Source organism: Trichosurus vulpecula, chromosome 6 (assembly GCF_011100635.1).
Source record: "Trichosurus vulpecula isolate mTriVul1 chromosome 6, mTriVul1.pri, whole genome shotgun sequence".
NCBI classification, from domain to species: Eukaryota; Metazoa; Chordata; class Mammalia; order Diprotodontia; family Phalangeridae; genus Trichosurus; species Trichosurus vulpecula.
In genome coordinates, this window is record NC_050578.1 from 222,374,149 (window position 1) to 222,397,144 (window position 22,996).

The 22,996-nt window shown below is 44.0% G+C and overlaps 1 protein-coding gene across 3 annotated transcripts in view; it reads left to right on the forward strand.

Annotated features, from left to right (window-relative positions):
• The window catches only part of PLEKHA7 (pleckstrin homology domain containing A7), a 245,303-nt gene that overhangs the window by 66,702 nt on the left and 155,605 nt on the right, over positions 1-22,996 (forward strand). The window contains exon 1 of one of the 3 annotated variants that reach the window (XM_036763070.1): positions 18,468-18,693. The exons of the other annotated variants lie outside the window; for them this stretch is intronic. The gene's annotated coding sequence lies outside the window, so the exon portion shown is untranslated. Of the gene's footprint in view, positions 1-18,467; positions 18,694-22,996 lie in introns of those variants that run through there. 3 annotated transcript variants of the gene reach the window in all.

A 22,996-nucleotide genomic window follows, 5' to 3' on the forward strand; every position in this document is an offset into this window, starting at 1 on the left:
CACCCAGAATTGCCTGAGGTTGCGTGTTCAATTGCTGTACTTCCCATGACTGTTGCCAGCCCCCTCCATCGAAACAAGGATAATCAAGCAAAACAAATCGGCAGTATACGGTCAGGTCTGGAGGGCTGGCTTTGGTCAGTGTTGTGAGCATTACTGAGATTCCACTTAACTTCCATCTGCATCCAGCATGGCGGCTAGATCGCTGGTGACCTAGAGTAAAAAAGACACGGGTGCAGATCGTGCTCTTGACGCAAGCTGTTCGACCCAGGTCGAAGTCACTTAACCTGTCTCAGCCTCAGTTCCCTCATTTAAAAAAAAAAAAAAGGAGGTCCCAGTGACCTCTAAGGTACCTTTCAGCTCTAAATCTATTTTTCCTTTAAGTTTTCTTAAGTGTTTTTTTGAATTTTTTTTTTTTTGGAGGTGGGAAGGCAGAGCAATTGGGGTTAAGTGACTTGCCTAAGGTCACACAGCTAGTAAGTGCCTTGTGTCTGAGGCTGGATTTGAACTCAGGTCCTCCTGACTCCAGTGTCAGTACTCTACTCACTGTACCATCTAGCTGCCCCTTTGAATTCTTAATGTTATTGAATTCATAATATTCAGCATTTATATATATATATATATCATGGTGGAACAATCTTTCATTACATTTGTTTACTACTATTTGTTTAGAAATTCCCTAGTCGATGGAACTCTGAATTGGCAAGCTCCTTGAGGGCAGGGGCTGTTTCTATTTTTTTCTCTTTGTATCCCCAGTGCCAGATGTGGTGCTTGGAGTATAGTAGGTAGCCTCTTGATCATTAGATTGTTCTTGTCCAGTCATTTCAGTCGTGTCTGACTCTTTGTGACCCCATTTGGGGTTTTCTTGGCAGAGGTACTGGAGAGGTTTGCCATTTCCTTCTCCAGCTCTTTTTACAGAAGAGGAAACTGAGGCAAACAGGGTTAAGTGACTTGCCCTGGGTCACTCAGCTAGCGTCTGAGGACGGATCTGAACTCAGGATTTGCCATTTCCTTCTCCAACTCATTTTACAGATGAAGAAACTGGGGCAAACAGGGTTAAGTGAATTGCCCACGGTCACACAGCTAAGTATCTGAGGCTGGATTTGAACTCAGGAAGATGAGTCTTCCTGACTCTCAGCCTAGCGCACTGTCCCCTGTGCTACCTAACTGCCCAATCATTGGATTAAGCAATGGTAATACATAGCCTTAACTTTATAGCTGTATGTCTGAAAGGAACCTTAAAGACCATCTAGTTCAATATCCTGATTTTATAGACTAGGAAACTTGAAACCTATAATAGTTAAATAAATGACTTCCCTAAGGCAGGGCTAAGATTTGAACCCAGATTTTTTGACTCCAAATTCAGTGATCTTTCCACTGTGTCAATTTCATTGAATTGAAAACTGACAAAGGGAAGTGTGGATAGGAATAAGTATAATTTGTCCAGTTCCAAGTAAATGTGTTGTGATCAATGTTTTCCTATATCAGACACAGAAAATACTAAGCCTGGACGAGTGGTCTTCACGTCTCAGGAAGTGTATTAGGATCCGGGTAGAATCCAAGTGTACCGAACAAGGGAGGTGATTTATCATTTTGCTGAACCTTGTCCAGCTCAGACCTCATCTGGAGGTTTGTAATTTAATGTAGGTGCCAAATTTTAGGAAACTAGAAAGCGTCCAGAAGCAGAAAGAGGGCTTCAAATCACAAAGCCTGAAATCTCTTTCCCAAAGTTACCAGGCTCATTAGTGTGGGTCCCTTCTCTCACGTTTTCATCACTATTGTGGTGTAGTAGTAGCGTGTGCATGTGTGTATGTGTGTGTGTGTGTGTGTGTGTATGTGTGTGTGTGAGAGAGAGAGAGAGATAGAGCATGTTCATGTGTTTTGGGGGGAACTGAATTTCAGTGGGGACCCTGTCTCTCACAGTGGAACCAGGGGCAGCCAGAAGGGGCTGGACACCTGGTGGCTGGCACTCACTGTCACATCTCTTGCTGATTCGTTAAATGCCTACTAGATACAAGACACTGTGCTTAAATCTGGGGCTACAAGGACAAAAGGAGAGAAAATGTGATTCTGTATGTGACTAGAGTGGATGGGGGCTGGGAGAGGTAAGGCAGGCAGGATACAATATATACACTGATCACTGTAATTTTCAAGAGTTTGGGAAGGGGGAAAACTGCCACCTGAGAAAGGCCTCCTGTAATGGTGGCACCTGAGCCTTGACAGAAGGTAGGGATTCTAGAAGTTGGAGGTAAAGAGTAAGTGCATTTCAGGATTGTGTCTGTGGGTGGGACGGGTTGGCCCTGGACAAAGGCATGGAGGCAGTAGATGTAATGTTGTGTATGGGGATCAGTGAGTAGTACATTTGGGTAGAACACAGTATGGGAGGAGTATGTGGAAGTAAATTTGGGTAGGTATGCTGGAGCGAGATTTCAAAGGACTTTAAATTGCAAACACACATTTATATTTTATCCTAGAGGAAATAGAGAGCCACCGTAGATTCTGGAGTAGGAGAATGATGTGGTTAATGCTTTAAGAATATTCGTTTGGCAGCAGGCATTTGTATTCCCTGGGAATTTGGCAATTTTTTTTTTTTAAAAAGTGACTTTCCTCTTGGAAATCAAGTCCCCTCAATAGAGAAGACTTAAGTTTCTTCTCTTGACTTTCTTTCCTCTGCATTTGGGTGCCACGGTTGAGGAGAAGGCCATTGGATTTATAATTCTTTCTCCTTGAGTAGTTGTCTCCTCCAGGGAACCGCCAACCATTTGCCTCTGTGTTTCCTCCTCTTCTCTTGGCATCTCTCAATGGGACTGTTTATACCTTTGCCTAGTTTCTCTTGGTGATCCCCTTTGCAGAAGGGACTTTCCCAGGATCACACAGGGAGTTCATAGGAGAGCCAAGACTCCAGCCAAAGTCCTTTGGCTATTCCAGTCCAGGGTTGTTTCTCCCACACACTATGTTTCTCAACTGGAAAGCATTGTGGTTGGCCAGCCTCAAGGAAACTGGTTATTCTTTGGCACTTCACTTGTGACTCATTGGATTGCTTTTTTTCCCTGAGATTGGGTTAAATTCTCTATTTCTTGTTTGTGTCTTTTATATTTTTGTATATATTTATCTACTTCCTTTGACTCCTCAGTTTTGTTTGCATGTGTTTGTGTATCTCCTTCTTTCCTCTATTTATTGTGAATTTGCCTTCTTTATTTTCTTGTTTTGTTCATTCGATTTTCCTCTTTTTTTCTTAATTAGTTTAGGTAATGGTCTATTGATTTTGTACGGACTTTTTAAAACCCAGCTTTTAGTTTGGTGAATCATTTTAGGGTCTGTATTTTAAAGTTCCTCCCTACTCTGATTTTTAAGATTTCTTCTTCTGTCCTCATTTTGGGGGTGCCGCTTTGTTTATTTCCTGGTCCTTTTGTTTGCTTGCTCAGTCCATCCATCCTTTCCTTTTCTATTTGGTTAATATAAGCTTTTAGAGATTTGCATTGTCCTCTGAGGACTGATTTAACTGCATCCCTGGTTTGGTTATATCAATGTAATTGTTTCTAGGATTTGTTCTTTGATCCCAGTATCATTCAGAATGTTACTAGTTAGTGTTCATTAAAATTAGGGAAATTGGTTACTACTTCAGTTCATTTTCTCTCCCCTCTACAAGCTTAGGCTTGATGTCAAGGGGTGGGGGTGGGGGACTCTCAAAACCTTGAACTCCTCCCTGAGGAAATTAAAAAAAAAAACCACTTGATTCCTTTGGCTCTAGTGCCTCCCCATTTGGCCATCACATCGGCGTGGGTGAACTCAGTCCCAGCGTTAGCTGGGTACCGTTTCCCTCCTGGGACAGAGTGCCCCACAAACTATTTTCTCCCGAATTCTGTCACATAGAACTTGTTTCTCATGAAGAAGGCACAGAATAGAGTTAGGCCTGAATGGCACCTGGAAGACTCCCTACTTGGTGAGGACGCCAAGATCCAGAGGGAAGTAGCTTCAGGTGTGGGCTGGACTTAGCTCCTACCAAAGATCCAATTGTTAAATTTTCAATATGAGCATTTACCCCATGGTAATTGGCAAAGGCTGAAGATCAGGGCTTGAGCCTCAGGTTCCTCCTTTGAAAAGTGGGGGCCACATCTGGAGAAGGGCATTTGGTTCCTGCTTCCATTTTTTTTTGGGAAGGACAATAATAACCTACAGGGACCTGGTGACTCTGCACAATAAAGACCAGTGGAAGGGGCTAGTGCTGTTTAGCTTAGAAATGAGAAGGCTTGGGGCAGAAGTGACAACTGTCTCTTGTGGAAGAGGGATCAGCCTTTCTCTGCTGGGGCCCCTGGGGCAGCAGAACTGGGAATCTTGGGTGGAGGTTGCAGAGACAGATTTATGTTAAAGATTAAGTGTATCTTTCTGAATGCTCAGAGATGCCCAAAGGTGGCCTGCGTCACCTGGGAAGATAGTGGTGGTCTCCCTCTCTTTGGGTGGGTGGGGGGGTCTTCAGGTGGAGTCTGGATGGCCATTTGTCAGGGACATTGCCCCAGGTGGCGTCCCAGAGGTCCAACTTCCAACTTTCCTTACAAGAGGAAAATTATTTTTCCTCTATAAGTATGAATCGTTATTAAATGTGAGAGTATGTTGTTCAGTTGTTTGACTCTTTGTGACCTCATGTGGCATTTTCTTGGCAAAGATACTGGAGTCGTTTGCCATTTCCTTCTGCCCATTTTACAGATGAGGAAACTGAGGCAAACAGCACTAAGTGACTTGGGCAGGGTCACAAAGTTAGTAAGTGTTTGAGGCCAAATTTGAACTCAGACCTTTCTGACTCCAGGCCTGGTGCTCTATTCACTGTGCCACTAAATAAGGGGTCCTTAATCTGGTGTCTATAAATTTTTTTTAACCTACTTTGACAACTGCCTCAAAGTAGAGGCAGCTTGGTGGCTCAGTGGATAGAGCTCTGGACTTGTAGTCAGGAAGACCTGAGTTCATATCCTGCCCCAAACACTTCTAGTTGTGGGGCCTTGGACAAATCACTTAACTTCAGTTTGCTCAGCTTCTTCATCTGCAAAATAGACATAATACTAACATGTACCTTCCAGGGTTGTTGTTGGGATCAAATGAGATTTGTGAAAACACTTGGCAAGCCTTAAAGTTTTATACAAATGCTGGCTATAAGAAGAATTGTCACCATTAATGTCACCATCATCATTCCTATTATTCTATGATTGGTTTTCTTTGTAATCCTATGGCTTTTATTTCGTTCATTCAAAATCATTATTATGAGAAGGGGTCCATAGGCTTCTCCACAATGCCCAAGGGTTCCAAGATCCACAAAAAAGAGTTAAGACTTCCTGATTTAGATGCTTCCATCCTGAGTGATAGGGGGGTGGGGCTGAGGGGGTAAAATCTCTCCAGCTCCACAATGAATGAATGTATCTCTTGTGCAATGAATGGTGTTTTCTCTTGGAGGAGAAAACAGAATTGTTATTTCTTTGAAGAAAGAAACCAGTCATTGAAAGGGAAAAGCGATCATATCCTTCTGTCATCCACTGGGTGATTTCACCCTTAACAGGAAGCCCAAGTTGGCTTTTGGGTTCAGTCCTGTTTACCCAGGCATTAAAGTGAATCACTCCAAGGAGACAAGAGCCAGACACTTGGTGTAAATGTAATTTTCTTAGTGTTTTCCTCTTTGACAGGGATAAGTGCGGGCCATATGGGGAGAGTGAGGTCTCCTGGAGCTGCTGTCTTGGCCTGGAAGTGTCCAAATACCCATGGTGGGCCTGTTGGAGGTTAATCTTTGAATTGACTTGATTTTTCTTTGTCATTATTCTAAGTGTAGGTTTTTGTGTGCCTGTCAGAGCTCCAGGAATTAAGGTTCTTCGCTGATATAAAAAGGTCACCCAAGGTCTACCATCAGCGTTTGCAGGATGTGTTTGATTCATTGATTTAATTCTTCAAGCATTGAGCGTGATATGCTGTGTGTAGGGCCCTGTTCTCAGCCCTGTGCGGAAAACAGATGGCTAAGAAGAGCCTGCTCTTGAGGATCTCACAGTCTGTTAAGGGGCAAGAGATGGGGACACAAAGAAACAAAATTCAAGGCACTATGTGGTAGGTGTTGTCTAAGTGGTACCAAGAAAGTGCCTTGTACAAAGAGGAGAAGATTTTAGAGCTAGAAAGGAGAGACCTTTCACTCTGCAGATGAGGAAACTGAGGCCCCCAGAGGTTAAGTGACTTGCCAAGAGGACGACAGAGAGCTGAGCCTTGACTCCAGATGTGACTCTGGTTCTGCCCTCTGAGCCCCTCACTGTGCTGCCTTAAGGGGCAGAGCATCAGGGAAGGCTTCAGGGAGGAGGGGGCATCTGAGCAGAGCCTCCAAGGATTTCACTCAGCAGAGATGGGGGAAAGGACGTCCGAGGGGGAGTGAACTACAGAGTTTTCCTTTTCTGTGGAATCCTCTGTCCTTCTAGCCAGAAGGGCTTGTAACTAAATGCAGTTCTTTTCAAGGAAGTAGAAATGAGTAGAGCATAGAAATGTCTAGTGTGAGTGGGAGAGACACATCACTGGCTGCAAGGTTGGAGAGCTTGGAATGCTGTGAGCACAGGACTTTACAATTTATAAAAATGTCCATTTTCACATAAAGAGCAGCCTTCTTTCCTCTCCTTTCTACTCCCACTTGGTTAGGTCTTCAGCTCTTAGGATTTATCTTTTTTTTTCCCTTCACTTTTGAAAATATTTTATTGATTTTTTCTTTTGTTTTCATTTTTTATATTTTGTTCTGTTTTGATGTTGACTTTATGGATTTCTTTTGTCTTTATATCCCCTTCACTTCTGAATGTAACCCATTCTTATCACTTACCCACACCCCTTAGAACAAAGAATGCAAAAGAAAGAAGACAGTTAGGCAGAACCAATGAAGGGACGACTAGGTGGCACAGTGCACAGAGCACTGGCCCTGGAGTCAGGAAGACTCCTTTTTCTATGTTAAAATCTGGCCTGAGACACTTATGAGCTATGTGACCCTGGGTGAGTCACTTGACCCTGTTTGCCTCAGTTTCCTCAAACGAGCTGGAGAAGAAAATGGCAAGCCATTCCAGTATCTTTGCCAAGAAAACTCCAAATGGGATCATGAAGAGTAGAATAGGACTGAAAAACAACTGAATGACAACAAAGAACCAGTGAACATATCGACAGTTTGGGGCAATACATGTCATATTTCACACCTGTAGTCCTCTGTGGTCTCCAAAGGGAGGTACAATTTCTTAACTCTTCTCCAGGAACGAGCTTGGTCATTATAATTAATTACATAGCCTTCAGTTTAATTTTTGTTATTCTTTGTTTATATTGTTGTAGTCAAAGTATATGAGGTTGTTTACTCTGATTAGTATTTTCAGTACAGTTCTGTGTGGAGTGGAAAGACCTGGATTTGGAGTGAGGGGAATCTGGGTTCCAATCTTGGATTTGCCAGCATATAGTATAACCTTGGACAAATCCCTTGAACCTTTCTGGGTCTCGGTTTCCTCATCCGTAAAATTAAGAGCCTGGACTAGCTCACCTTTAAGGGTCCGTCCAGCTCTAAACCATCACCTCTTATTCTAATTCAACAAACATTTAAGTGCCCACCCTGTGCCAGGCCTGGGACCTTGACAATAAGTCTGTTAGGGCAGCAGGGCAAATTCATTTATCATCATTTTAGGTCTGGCCCTGTGATTTCATCAGTGTGCAGACCTCCCAGGGTTGGAAATTCTCTCCAAAGAGGCAGATCCCTAATTCTCAGAGAATTGCTGGCGTTGTCCTCCCTCTAAGGTTGACCTCTCTCTGCTACACCCTGTTCCATCTAGAAATAAGGAAACTGAAGCTCTGGTTGTGATTTGGCCCAAGTCACATAGATAATAAGTGGAGGTAGAGGAAGGACTCATTTCTGTATTTATTATTCTTTTTCTAACTCCAAAGTCCTGTGTTCCCTGTACTGTGCTTCCTCTCAGGTGGGATCACACCATGGAGCTTGAATGTGATACGGTTAGACAGTAGGGAGCCATTGTATGACTGTGAGCACTGGAAGGAAAGGCATGAAAGTGAGGTGCCCTGTTCTAGCACCCTGCTGATAGAGTGGATGGAATTGGAGTTTGTCCAGGGCTGCCTTAAGGAGATGTGCATAGAGTGTGCTGGACTTGAGGTTGGGAAGACTTTAAATCCTCCTTATGTAACCATAAATAACTCCCTTAACCCCTTTCAGCCTCATTCTTCTCACTTGTAGAATGGGGATTAAAATAAAACTGGTAGTAGTTGCTAGAGGGCCGTTGCAAGGATCAAATGAAAATATACAGGGGTGACCCCAAAATCATAGTGTGGTATTAAGCTTCTAAAGCATATATAATAATTTGTAATGATATTATATATGTATATATAAAATAAATGAATTTTATATAGTGCTTTAGTATGTGCAAAACACTGCCTGAAGGTCATTTGTTATTATCAGTAGCATTATCATCATTATTATTATCCAAAAGCAGCTGCTTGAGAACATTTGTTAATTTATTCATTCAATAGAGATCTATCAAGCATATGTACCATGTAAGAGAAGACTTAGGGGAACATGAAAGATGTCTTCAAGTACTTGAAAGACTACTGTGGGGAAGAGAGAATAGGCTTCTTTTGCTTGGCCTCAGAGGACAGGACTAGGACAGTATGGAACAGAGTTGGGGGTGGAGGAGATGGAGGGGTAGAGATTTCAGGGACACAGATGCTTCTTATCACTTAGGGCTGCCCCCAGAATAGAGTGGGTAGTGAATTCTTTTCTCCTTGGAAGGGTTTGAATAGAAGGTGAATGGCCATTTAGGGTGGATGTCATGGAGAAGATTTCTGTTTAGTTCTAGGTATTGATGACCTCCGTGGTCCCCTAAAGCCCTAAGAGTCTGACTCTGTGTCTTCAGGATTGACCCCTAAGCCCCTTCAGTCTCTGGGCCCCCAGGCTTTGTGGGGCCTGCTTGGGCCATGTTGGCATCTGACCTTGCCTTCCTTCTCATTTTTTTCCTTCCCTTTCGATACCTAAGTATAACCAGCTTTACCCACAGGTCTTTGATCCTAAGAAGAGTTCTTTCTCCCTTTTAATTAAATATTTAGAGAGTGGCTTGTGTCTCTCATTTCACACTCTCTGCATTACAGCACTTTGTAAATTAGTCCTCTAAGTAGCGATCGTAATAACTCACATTTATATCACGTTTTACAGTTTACTTAGCTCTTTACTTGAAGAAACCCTATGAGGTGTGTTGTCAGTGTAGTGTGCAAGGATCATGAGCCCAATTTTACAGATAAGGAAGCACCTTCCAAGAGTTTAAGTGGCTTGTGCCCACTGAGCCAAGGCTAAGAAGTATGGGAGTGGAGATTGACACACAGACCTCCTAGCTCCCAAGTCCAACAGGCAGCCACAGTGCTTTTCCAGAAGTCAAGAGAATTGACTGTTCACTACCTTTGTGACTTGGGCAAGTCACTACCCTCTCTGGGCTTGAGTTTCTCCATCTGTAAAATGAGCATGGTCTTCCCGAGAAGACTGTGTGTGATTCTATTTGATGACAGATGTCTCTGTGTGCTGGGAAGAGGGTGACATGCTTCCTAACACATTCTTGTCCACAAAACCTTCTGGGTACCAAACCACATCCCTTCCCACCTTTAAATTGTAGCTCAAGCCGGAGAGGGTGGCAGGATATCTGGGTGTCCCAGCTCTGGGGTCAGAGGACCTCAGATGCTTCCTGCCTCTGGGACCTTGTTTCCTCATCTTTCAAATAATGGCATTGCACCAGATGACCTTGAAGGTCCCTTGGAGCCTGAGCTCTACCGCTGGGGTCTATGATCTTGTCTGGTAATCCTGTGAGAAAAGAAAGTAAGGAGAGCCTCAAACGACTTGCTCCTGATGCACCCATGCTAGCTCCTTGTGATCACCTCTTCTTTCTTGGTGCTCACAGGCTATCTCACTCCAAATCCTGGAACTGAAGGGGACATTTCAAACAGTGTTTTATGTGAATTAAATGCGGTCTTGTTCCTCTAGGGGATGGGCAAATATGAATCTTTTTTTCCCAGTAGCTAAGACACCTGTAAACTTTTTGGACAGTGTGTGTGCGTGTGTGTGTGTGTGCGCGCACACGCAGCTTCCCTCTCCTTACCCATATATTGATCTAGTCAGCCTTTCCATGTATGCATATCTACATTGTAGCTGCCCTCCCTCCTCCAGACTGTAGTTACTATGGTTACCATCACTTCCTCCCTCCTGGTCAAAAATTGGTGGAGGGAAAACAAGGTATTCCAGGACATCTGAGGAGTTCAGGTTGTCTTGGCTGCATACTGGTTCGCTTGGTGATTGTGGGTACTTGGGGCAGTGAAATGGATGTGACCAACATAACTTCATGTTGTCAACCAGGGATCTGTGTGTTGTAAATGCTTTATTTGGGCAAAAGAATAATTCAGGAAATGTTACTGATACCTTTTGTTTTTATGTATCTTTATTTCCAAATATATCTCTATCTCTTCTCCTACTGAAGAGAACCAACCCTTAAAACAAAGAATTTCAAAAAAAAAGAGAGCATTTTAGCAAAACTAACCAATAGACCAACTCAGTCTGATAGTATATGCAGTATTCCATACCCACAGTCCCCCATTTCTGTAAAGAAGGGAAGGAAATGCATTTTCTTAACTTTTCTCCAGCATTTTGCTTCTTGGTCACTCTAATTAAACATTATTCAATTTTTAAAATTTACAGCATTGTGGTCATTGTATCTTAGCTTTTCCTGGTTCTATTTCCTTCACTCTTTATCAGTTCTTACAGGTCCTCCTATACCCCTCAGAATTCTTCATATTCATCCTAAAAGAATGCTTTTTCAAAAAATTAAAATCACAGATTCACAGAGTATAAGGACTGGAATGGACTTTAGAGACTAAATTCCTAAATTTCTCCAAATTGGGAAAACTGATGCTCAGAGAAGGGAAGGCACTTAGCTGAAGTGTGTCCATAGGTTAGTGCTAGGGTTGGGATTACCATCCTTGTCTCCGTTGCCAGCCATTCTACATACAACAGGAATGTACTCTGCTGAACTAGGCAGAGGGAAGCCGAGATAAGAGGTTTCATCTCCCCTCCTGTGTTGGCAATGTCTTATGACAGAATGGTCCCTCTGTTGCAAGCTGCAACTCAGGGCAAGTTAGAACCTGTGTGTAAGTGAGGACTGGGCAAGAATTTGACTTCCCACCCTGGAACCTTTCCTCGACACTCATTTGCTATTCTAACGAGTTTGGGAAACAAGGGGACCTTTATCTCAGCTTCTGAAACTTCCAGGGAGTACCCAAGTAAAATTCCATATTGAGCAGATAAAAACTCCAATAATCCCCAAAGCTGAAAATACATTTGAGGTCGGATTTCATGGTCCTATTTCTTCCCCCGCCCCCCCCCCCCCCCCCCCCCCCCGCCCCCTTAAGTTTCCTTTAATCCTAATGTGGTCTCAAGTGATTCTCTGGTTTCAATGTTTGGAGAGTGGAGAAATAGGCATCCAATTGAACGCTGGAGTCCCAGGACCTGAGTTCTAATTTTGCCACTGTCACTTAACTACCCATGTGACCTTAATCAATCCACTTTAACCCTCTTCTACAAAATGAGAAAGTTGCACTAGATGGCCCCTAAGGTCCCTCCTGGTGCCTAGATCAATGGTCCTGTAAATCTCAGTTCTCACCAGCCTTGCCTAGGCAGACACACTGGGGAGCAGGGGCCTAGTCTGCTGCTGGGTTCTGCTGGGACTGAGCTGTCAGAACTACCCTGGTGCTCTGATCCCTTCTCCTTAGGTGCTGCCTGGATCACTTTTATCTCTTTAGACCCTGGGAGAGAGGAAAGACAACCAGAAAAAGCAAGAACTGCTGAATTGTAAAAGACCTAAGAGCCGGGCAGGGGTGGGGTAGGTGGGTGTGTGGGCCGCTAAACATGGTGCCTGCTGCCACCCTGAGGACATGTCTGGAAAATCATCATTTCCCCATGGACAAAGGCATCGCTGAGCAGAGAGAACATTGACCTGTTTCTTTAGCATATCCACAACTAGGGTTTGGGAACTGGAGGGACCTCTGAGAGCAGCCTGACTTATGCTATAGATAACAAAACGGAGGCCCAGAGGTAAGAAGGCTCTGGCCGAAGTCACATAGGCTGTCAGTGCAGAGACAGGATTACATCCTGCATCCGTGAACTCACAGCTCAGTGCCCTTTTTGCAGCAACAAGGATCCTGCATTCCCAGAGAGGTAGGCAAGGAAACTGACAATGGAGTGAAATCAACAAATCTCTTTTAAAAAAAAAAGATTAAATTTATTGACTTAATAGAATTAGCCATACAGCATTTTACAATAAGCAGTGTGTCTTCTTTGCTGCAATCTCATTTTACACAATTTGGAAGTGAGTTCATAAGAATGAAATCAACAGATCTCCCTAGTTCGTCTTCCTCATCCTTCCCTTAATAAGAGATTATGTAAGTTGATAAGGTGGTACAGTGGGCCAGTAGTCAGGAGGACTCTTCCTGTCTTAAAATCGAGCCTGAGACACTTACTAGCTGTGAGACCCTGGGCAAGACACTTAACCCTGTTTGCCTCAATTTCCTCAACTGTAAAATGAACTGGAGAAAAAAATTGCAAACCTCCAGTATCTCTGCCAAGAAAGCCCCAAATGGGGTCATGGAAAGTCAGACATGACTGAATATACTTCCTATCTCCAACTCATATGCCTGGTCATTGTGCCATATCCTCTCTTTTTCATTTCCTTGAGGGAAAGAAAAAATGTGTAATAGTTCCTCACGCTAGTCTCATTGTAGTCCCTTTCAGGATTGATGCCGACCCACGCGTTAGAAGGGGCATTGCTGGGAGCAGCTAGCTGGCGCAGTGAGTAGAGTACCAGCCCTGGAGTCAGGAGGACCTGAGTTCAAATCCGGCCTCAGGCACTTGACACATGTACTAGCTGTGTGACCTTGGGCAAGTCACTTAACCCCAATTGCCCTGCCCCCCACCCAAAAAAAGAAGGGGCCTTGTTGAGTACGTCCGCTGATATGCCTGACTTAAAGCTTTATGTTAAAATCTCACTGCTTCCAGTAATTGTCTTTCAAACAGGACGTCTGAGGGACCTTAGTCATCATCAAGTTCAATGCCATCTTATTTTACATTTATTAAACCCCTAAGAAATGAAGTGACTTACCTAGTGTCACTTGGGTGGTCTCTACAAAGCCCAGGCTTAGGATTTCTCATTTTAGGAAAATATTAAATGATATTTTGATTTTTTTTGAAGGGGGAAGGCAGGGCAGTTGGGGTTAAGTGACTTGTCCAAGGTCACACAGCTAGTCAGTGTGTCAAGTGTCTGAGGTCGGGTTTGAACTCAGGTCCTCCTGACTCCAGGGCTGGTGCTCTACTCATTGCACCACCTAGCTGTTCCTATTAATGATTTTTTATCCAAGTGTGGCTGAACTTGGCTCTGTACATTTATGGTTTTGTGTTTATTATAGGCGCCATTTTTGGAGGGAGGAATGGGGGTGTTGTGACATCTAAAGAGCCTCTTGTGATGTCTGCTTCTGAGTACTGTCCTCAGACCTGTTTGGAAGGTTTCCAAATGGGGTAATTGTTTTCCACTGGGTTGAATTTTTGCTATGGGAGGCCAGAGCCCTTAAGAACAATAGCTTTTAATGGAAACTACAATTCATTTTTTAACTGTTGACTTGGGATCCCATGCTGGGAAACCAAATGAAATTGCTGATTACCTCAGGTTGTCATGGCTCTGCCCCATCCCTGAGCCTCCCTACCAGCCCTCTCTCTTTCTCTCTCCTTTCCTTAACCAAGATCACATATGCTTCCAGGCCTGGACTGGCCGTCTTGTGTCACTGAGTTCAGAATAACAGATTCATCTCCTTAGCAGTGACAAATTCAAAGGGAGTTAAGCCCCTGGGGAAGGGGTGGGGGGTTTGGAGAAGTTTGCTCATCTGTAAAATGAGGGTGATAATACCTGCCCTGCCTGCTTTGAGGGCTCAGGTGAGATCGTGGATAGGAAAACACTTTGAATAATTTAAAGTGATATTACAAAGGAAATTTTAATTAGTGTTTCAAGGCATTGAGACAGTTTAAAGAGAGAAAAACAGTTTAACATTTCCTGTTATGTTATCATTATCAATATCTCCTGTCATCTTATGGTAACATAGGTCACTCTTGTGATGGAATTGTTTGGGGGTATAGAGCTGGAGTGATACAGCTACCTTTATGACCCCGTCTGCCCCCACCTTCCTTCTGACTGGTGAGGAATATGGTCTCAGTTGGACTGAGGCCCTGGGTGGGAGGGATCCTTAAGATAAAGCAGGTGGTGGTCGTAATAATTACTTACATTTCTATGGGACTTTACAGTTTACCAAAAAAACCAAAACAAAACCCAACAACACTTTTTAACCTCTCTGGGCCTCAGTTTACCAGATTTCTTCTAAGATCTCCAGCTATGATGCTATAGCCCTGACATCTACCCTGTGAGGCAGGGAGCGTAAGGATTAGTGTCTCCATTTCACAGATGAGGTAACTAGAAGTGGGAGAAGTCAAGTCAGTTAGCCAAGGTTGTAGCTCGTGAATCTCCTGACTTCTGCTCTGCCCTGGGTTGCTGGTCCAGATATCAGTGTTGCCCGTCTGCTCCTTCTGTGTCCAGTGGACAATCGATGCCTAACCTAATGGTTATTCCCTGGCCTGCCTCTTGCTGAAGAGAACAGTGGGAATGTTTGAGCGTCACCTCATGACAGGGCTTCTCCCCAAGGGGTAGGAGTCCTTGTCAGTGCCATCGGAGGCCAGCATTATCCAGGTCTAATGCAAAATGTATGCCCCTGACAGTTACAGCCAAATCCCACCGAGCGAGGATGTGTCCTCTGAGTGTAATTTAAGCCCCTTGGGAACTGTACTGAGTCCTTCCTGCTAAACGCACTGCCCTGGAGACCAATTTCCTAAGTGGTTATTAGTGACTGGAGAGTGTGGATGGATGCAAGTTTGATCAGTGCTTTTTTTAAACACCATTATCTGTCTCCCCACACCCCCAGTGGAGCCCTCCCTTGTATTAAATAAGTACAGTCAAGCAAACTAAGTCAGATTGGTGAAGTTGAATGCCAGGCCAAGGGATGATGTACTTTGTATTATAATTAAGAAGAAATGTTACTTAGTTTTTGTCTGGACATGATTTGATAAGTATAGGGAGGAAACTCTATTAGGAAGGATGTTGGGGCCAGAAAATATGTCTGTAGAAAATTAAGTGAAGGGGCACTGAGCTAGGTAGCACAGTGGATAGGATACTGGTGCTGGAGTCAGGAGGACCTGAGTTCAAATCCAGTTGTGACTCTGGGCAAGTAACTTAACCCCAGTTGTCTCAAAAAAAAAAAAAAGGGAAGCTGAGTCAAGCCAGTTGGGGAAACAGTGGGATTTCATCCTTATCCCAGTATTGAACACAGCCTGAGCCAGGCTTATGTCTCCTCATTCACCATCTCAGACTCTGATTTGGGGCCTTTCTTCAGATGTGCCTTTCCATCTCTTGCCCCTCGGCTTATCAGTGTACACCTCTTGGCTCCCAGCTGTGCTGATTACATGACCTGTTTGTGTCTCTTCACTTGTCCCTCAGTGGGGGTCTTCTTATCACAGTCTTCCTTTTCCTTGTGTCTGGGTAAGGCTCCAACCTGCACTGTGGATCTTACACTTAGCTTAGCTTCCTCCCAGAGTAAGTCCCAGTCCGACCCTGACCAAAGAACAAACAAGGAAGTAAATGTTCATGGGTACACAAGTTGGAGAGAACAGAGTGATGGACTGGAGGGTCACGAGACCTGGGTTTGAGTTTCACTTCAGCTGCATGGCACTGATCATTTCCTCTTCCTTGGCTTCTTTTTGCCATCTATAGTAGGGGTGGCAATGATAATAATCCATGAAACTTAAAGGTCTTTTAAAGTACATGTCTCCCTACCAGATACTTAGAGTCTCTGAGCTAAATGGGATGAACAGTTTCCAAGATACAGAGACCCAGCAGAGAAAGTCCAAATCACGTGGGAGCAGGATGAGGGCCATCTCTTGCCTGTTGCTCTGACTGCTGCTGGAGGTGGCCTGAGGATGCTTTTAGTGAACCTTCAGAGGATGAGCTTACACCCTAATACTTTTGTTCAACTCTCCAAAGCACTTATCTTTTTCTGCCCGTGCTGCATTCCATAGAGTAATATTAGTGATAATAGCAATAATAGCTAGCATTTGTGTATGGCTTTAAAGTTTGCAAAGTTATTGACAAATGGCCTCTCATTCTATCCTCAAAGCAACCTTGGGAGGTGGGTGCTATTATTATCCCCATTGTTTTGCAGATGAGGAAACTGAGGCAGAGTGGCTTGCCCAGGGTCACAGAAGGGACACTAGTGTCCAAGGCCAGACTTGAACTCATGTCCTCCTGATTCTAGGTCTAGCACAAGGGTGGGGCACCTACAGCCTTGGGGCCACATGTGGCCTTCTAGATCCTTAAATGCGGCCTTTTGACTGAATCCAAATTTTATAGAGCAAAGTTCTAGAAGTACTTTTATTCACTGTGCCACCTAGCTGCCTCCAAGAAAATTAAGTATAGAGGAATAAGTAGAATTTATATAGTGCTTTAAGACTGACAAATCACCTCACATAGGTTAACTCATTTGATTCCCAAAATTACTCTGGGAAGTCGGTACTATTATTTTACAGATAAGGAAAGAGGGCATGTGACTTTTCCAAGGTCACCCACTTAGTTAAGTGCCTGAGGCAGGATTTGAACTCAGGTGTTCATGACTCTGAGTCCCGCGTTCCATAGACTACAACTCCTACCTATGGCATGGCTTGTCTGGGAATGGCTTCTATCACAAATGAGGAGAGCTGATTAGTAAATAATAGTGATGCCAGGTGGTTTTTATGGCACTTGAAGCCCTACAAAGTGCTTACCCACGGTATCACATTTGATCTGTACAACAAGGGGGTAGATGTGATGGCCTCTGAGGTCCTTTCCGACTTGGATAGTCTGGGTTTCTGTCACCAAGCTGCTGCATGAGTTAGGCCAAGGAACTCACTGTTCATAGAGGGGATGTGACCTATCTCTGGATAAGTCTGATGTACACAATAAAGAGAGGGAGGCCGTTGCAGGCCCAGGGAACAAGAGGTTGCCCCCAGAGGCTGTGGCTTCAGGCAGAGGCCGGCTGACCATTTGTTGAGCAGGTTGTAGCAGGGACCCCTTTCTGGGACAGGTTGGGCTAGATGGTTGCAAAGACCTCACCATAAATGTGAAGATGTCCATTCAAGGGACAAGAGAAATGGTCCCCTTTGTCCCTCTGCTGGACATGTACTCTAAGGGGGTCAGGGACAGATTGAGAGGTCCCACATGCATCAGAATGTTAATAGCAAAGGTTTTTGTGGCTGCAAAGAGTTGTAAACAAAACAGAGGGGTAGGGAGAGGTAGATATTTGGAAATAAATGTGATAAAACAAAAGAACTTCAATGCCAATTTTAAATATGTATTTCTTAAAAAGAGAGTAGTTCACTTTGGCCAGAGGGAGGGAGAGAGAGAAAAGGAAGAGAGATGGGAGGGAAGGGGGCAAGGAGAGAGGAAGGGAAGAAGAAGGAAGAGAGGAAGGGGAGAAAGGGAGGGAGAAGGAAAGGAGGGAGGGAAAAAGAAAAGGAGGAAGGAAGGAAATAAGCCTCTATTAATTTATTAACCTGGGGCAGCTAGGTGACACAGTGAATAGACCACCAGCCCTGGAGTGAGGAGGACCTGAGTTCAAAAGTTAGCTTCAGACACTTGACACTTACTAGCTGGGCAAGTCACTTAACCCTTGATTGCCTCACCAAAAACAAAAACATAAGTCAAAACAATCTGTTAACCTACTATGTGCCAGGAACTGTGCTAAGCCCTTTACAAATATTATCCCATTTGATAAAACAACCCTGGGAGGTAAATGCTCTTTTTATCCCCATTTTACAGTTGAGGAAACTGAGGTTGATGTGTTTAGGAAGTGACTTGCTCAGATTCACATAGCCAGTAAGTATCGGAGGTCAGATTTGAACTCAGGTCTTCCTGACTCCAACATAGAAGGCGTGGAGAGGAGTAATATGAGATAAGGCAGAAAAGTAGAGTAACCGTGTGCTGGGGGGAGAGGGTTTGAATGCCAGGAAGAGGGGGTTATATCTTCCCTAGTCGGCTGAAGAATTGGGTCCTGAGTTCCCAGTTTTGCTTGTTCCAGGAGGCTCTTTTCAGGCAGCCGCTGTGCCCAGGTGTTGAGGGTGCCCTTAGGCTCACTGTGGTCTCTTGCATTACTCACAGAATGGGTTAAAGCTGGTGCTTCCACAGGTGCCTGTGTGGAAGTTGTGAGTTTTTCTCCTTGAGCAAGGAGGACGTCCCAGCAAGGGCACGGTGGCACAGCCTTCTCCTGCTGCTGCCTGACATCTGTCACCACATTCCAGGCCTTGTATGAGTTCAGTGAAGAGAGCTCGGGCTGCATGTTGGTTGCTGGAGAGTTGGGCCCGAGTCCCCTTTCTCATGCTGTTTGGGCCAGGAGGCTGTTTATCGAGCTTATCCTCTTTGCCTCCTTGAGAAGGTGAACATTAAAATAAGAGATTACTATTTAATAAAAAAAGCCACTGGGGAGAGAGAAGAGGCAACGATTCAGGTGCTTCGTGGACTAATCACCTTTATCCTGGGATTTGGAAGATCAGAGGTAGGAAGTAACCGATTTGCTATGAAGTGAATTTTAATATGAGCATGATTCTGAGCTTGTCAGGTGGGTGTTTATCACTGTGTTTGCCAGGATTCTTTTATCTGTCATCCTTGAAGACAAGTATACATTTTGTTAGTACAGAAATTCTGTTGTGCAGCTTGGTTGGGGAATGGGATGTTCTATTTGAGCAAATACTCTGAAAAGTTAAGAGCTAATGTCTATAGTCTTCCTCTAAAGGCTCCCTTTGGTGACTCACAGTGGTGTGGAGGTAATCCTGGGCTCTCAAAGGCTGGGCGAGGAGGGCACCAGCCCCAGAATGTTCTACCAGGCTGGAAAAACTTTTGAGTGTGGGCCCATGACAGACTGTGCTTCTGTTGGCCAAGAATCAACATAACTAAGATTAGACAAGCTTAGTTACCAAGAGATGAATTCTTTGGGCAATAGCAATCAGTCAAAGCATTCATTGGGCACCTGCTGTGTATCTGACACTGGATTGGGCTGTGAGGATGCAAAGACTGATGTGAACCAGTCTCTGCCCGCCAGCAGCTTACATTTTATCCAGGTAGACAACATGTACGTGTATAGGTATGTGCAAAGCAAACTCACTAGTTATTTGGGGGAAGGGGAAGATCAGGAAAGGCTTCTTGGAGGAGGTGCAGCTTACAAAGCTCACCTACTAAGGTGTGGCGGGTCTACCATCCATGCCTTTTTAGAAGAACTGGAATGCAATAAAATACATTTAAAACCAAATTGAATTTAGCTTGCCTTCGAGGATAGTAATAGCTGATGCTCAGATATGACTTTTAGGTTCACAAAGCTCTTTACCTACATTAAATTCTCATATGATCCCACAATACATTCGTCTGGTAGAGACTACAGGCCCTATTAGCCCTATCTTACCAAAGAGAAAAAGAAAACTGAGGTTCAGTGAGTTTGTTTCTTTTTTACAGTCACACACACATACATGTTGGAGGCAGGATTTTGAACCCAGTACTCTCTTGATTCCAAGTTTGGCACTCTTTCTATTCTTCTGAAGGTGGAACGGGATATTTCAGGTCCTTCATTAACACTGATGTTTCCAAAGTCAATTAGTAGGATAGAAATTCTTTGAGGACAGGGATTGGTTCATCTTTGTCTTTGTAGCCCCAATGTCCTACCCAATACCTGGCACACAGTAGATGCTTAATAACTCCTTGTTGATTATTGCTGGCTATTATCCATTACACATTCTAAAAGTCACTCAGTGGTGGAGGTAGGTTTTTAAGTATCAGTCATATTTATAGGATCCTCCCTGTATCTCCAGTCACTACTGCTGGGGAAGATGGGGGTGGGGTGCAGTGATGACAGGGAAGAAATAGCGAATCCTGCAAACTCTATCTGACGGATTTGATGAGCTACGTTGCCAGTCTATTTGTGTCTTGGTTTAGGATGAAGCTTCTTCCAATTTCCATACAGTAGCACTGACAAGCATTGTTTAGCTTACGGAGCAGGCTGTTTATTGAAAATTGCTGTTATGGGTTTGATGTGCTCAGTGAACAGGGCCTGCCAGCTTCTGGCACGAACGAGGAGAAATTCAACCTGCCCTTTCTGTGGAAAGTTATTCAGGCAATCAGAAGATTGGAAAACAACATCAACAACCACAGCCCACGACCAGGATGACAATTAGCAGAATTCTTGGAAAGCTTTGTCATTTTTCAGATTTATTTTGCTTGTTAATTCCGATTGAGTGCCTTCCAAAGAATGGAGGCCTCCCTGACTGACAGACGGCATCAGGGACACTGCTATCTGAAGCTTAAGTACAAATGTGACTGCCCTGTGTTCCCACCAAATCACATGGCCCGTGGCCACATGGAGAGATATCTTCTCTTGGACTCTTGGACACGTTTATTTTAGGAAAACCCAGAGAAAAATACGTTCTGCCTGATGTTCTGGAGGTCTCACTGGAACTTTAAGTGATGGAATGACTGTGTGTGTGTATAAGTTTTTTTAACCTCTATGTGACCTTCAGCTCACTCCTGTCTGCCGAGAGGCAGCAATACTGAAAGTATTTTATCAAGCGAGGTTTGGCTTGTTTCGGGAAGTGTTCCTGCCCAAGCATCAATCAGTCTTAATAAGGGAGGCTTATTTTTAAAAAGCCCTTCATTATCACAGTGTTGAGGCCCTGGTGCTTACCACCAGCTCCTGGGCCCCCAGGATGGAGCTCTACTGATAGGAGGGCCAAAAAAAGGAGAAAGCTCAAGTGGTAGACCAGCAGGACTCTTGATAAGCTGCTACTGCTTCCGGCATCTCATGTTGGCCTTCCCAGGGTCTCAGCTGCAGGTGCTGAGCAGAAACTGGGCTTGGGGGGCAGGGGGTGGTAGAGGAAGAAAATGGCTATTTTGGATAGAGGTCGGTCATTGCCAAAGAATGTTGCTTAAAGAAAGTCCCTGGTTCCCTTCATCCAGGGCTGGTTCAAGGGAGAATACCTGCTTCTGACTGTTCTGCCAACTTGTTCCTGCCCCCACGGCTTTTGGCTTCCTGTTACCTCCAGAGGATAAGATGGTTCAGGCTTTTTTGTCCAGTCTTCGCCATGCTCTGAGGCTCAGACCTGAGCTCTCTTCTCTTTTGCAGCTAGGTGGCACAGTGGATAATGCACTGGGTCTGGAGTCAGGAAAACCTGAGTTCAAATCCAGCCTCAGACACTTACTAGCTTTGTGACCCTGGGCAAGTCATTTATACTTTTGTCTGCCTCGGTTTCCTCAGCCATAAAATGGGATTGTTGTGAGGATCAAATGAAATAATATTTGTAAGGCTCTTAGCACAGTGCCTGGATACATAGTAAGTTTAAATATTATTATTAAATATTAAATTATTACTAAATTAATAAATCTTCCCTTTCTCTTTTCCTTCCTTTTCTCCTTTTTCCCCCTCCCTCCCTTCCTTCTTTCCTTCCTTTTTCTTCTCCCTCACTCTAGTTAGGAACCATGAACCAAGATCGAATCAACTCTGCTGTTGTTACTAAATGGGTTCTGTCCATCTACCTCTTCCAAAAAGCTTTCCTTGATAGGAGGCCAAAGGAAAGATCATTGCCTCTAAGAAAGATCATTTGAACTTGAGTTCAACTCCTACCTGTGACATTTATTATGAGATGATGTTGGTCAAGTAATTTACCTCCTTGAGCCTCATTTTCCTCGTCTGTTTAATGGGGATAATGATACTTGTACTGACTACTCAACACACAGGTTATCATAGTAAGGAAGTGCAATATGCGACTATAATTTTTCCTATTTACTTGGTGTTTGATTGGGTGTCATTCAGTGCCTCCATGTACTTAAAGGACCCTTTGGTTTTGCTTGGTCCTAGAGGAAAGAATTGAGAGTGATGCAGAGGATTGCAGAAAAGTAAACTTTTGCTGGATGTAAGGAAAAACTTTCTAATTCTTATCTCTCTTTTACTTTCTTCTACACTTTAGCCATCAGCAAAAACAAATATCCTCATATGCAAACAAAAATCAAGATCACAGTGGCATTACAAACTTCTGTAACTCACAATTTTGAATTTGTATTAACTTTAGGAAGAGAGTAACAAAATGTCCCCTTTTGCATCTTCTAGTATTTCTGTATGTGAATTTCATTGTTGTTACTGTTGCTATCACAGGGTCAGTGTGTATTGTTGCCCCAGTCCTTCTTCCTGCTTACTGTATCACTTCTTGTATCTTCCTGTACTTCTTTGTAGTCTTCATATGTATAATTTCATATGGTGCCTTAGTATGCATGAGAGGCCATGAAATGTGGTGGATGGAAAGCTGACCCTAGAGTCCAGAAATCTCTTTCCAGTACGGGAAGGCCTTTGGCATAGCCAAGCAGTGTTACCAGGGGTGAGCCATTTGGCATTTCTGCGCTCTAGATGACTTTCTGAGACTGTAATTAGTTGTGGAAAAGCTGTTAATAAGCATTGGTGGAAGGAGTGTCCGCATTGATGAAATCCCAAGTTAAGACCAAAACAAAAGCCTACATTCCAGTTGGAGCCACTCTCCTACTGAAGGTATCTCAAGAGAAAGTGTCTCTTGAAACTTTGAAAGGAGACTGTGCTGTAGGTAAAGGAGAGTTACCAACAGGGTGGGGAACCTGCAGCCTCGAGGCCACTTGTGGACCTCTGGGTCCTCAAGTGCGGCCGTTTGACTGAATCCAAACTTCACAGAACAAATCTTTTTATTAAGGGCTACATAAAATGAGGCTAATTCCTCTGAACCTCCTTATGTCCTCCGAACCTGGGAGTTCAGGAGGATGAATGGTCATCACTTCCATAAAAAGGGGGCAGCTAG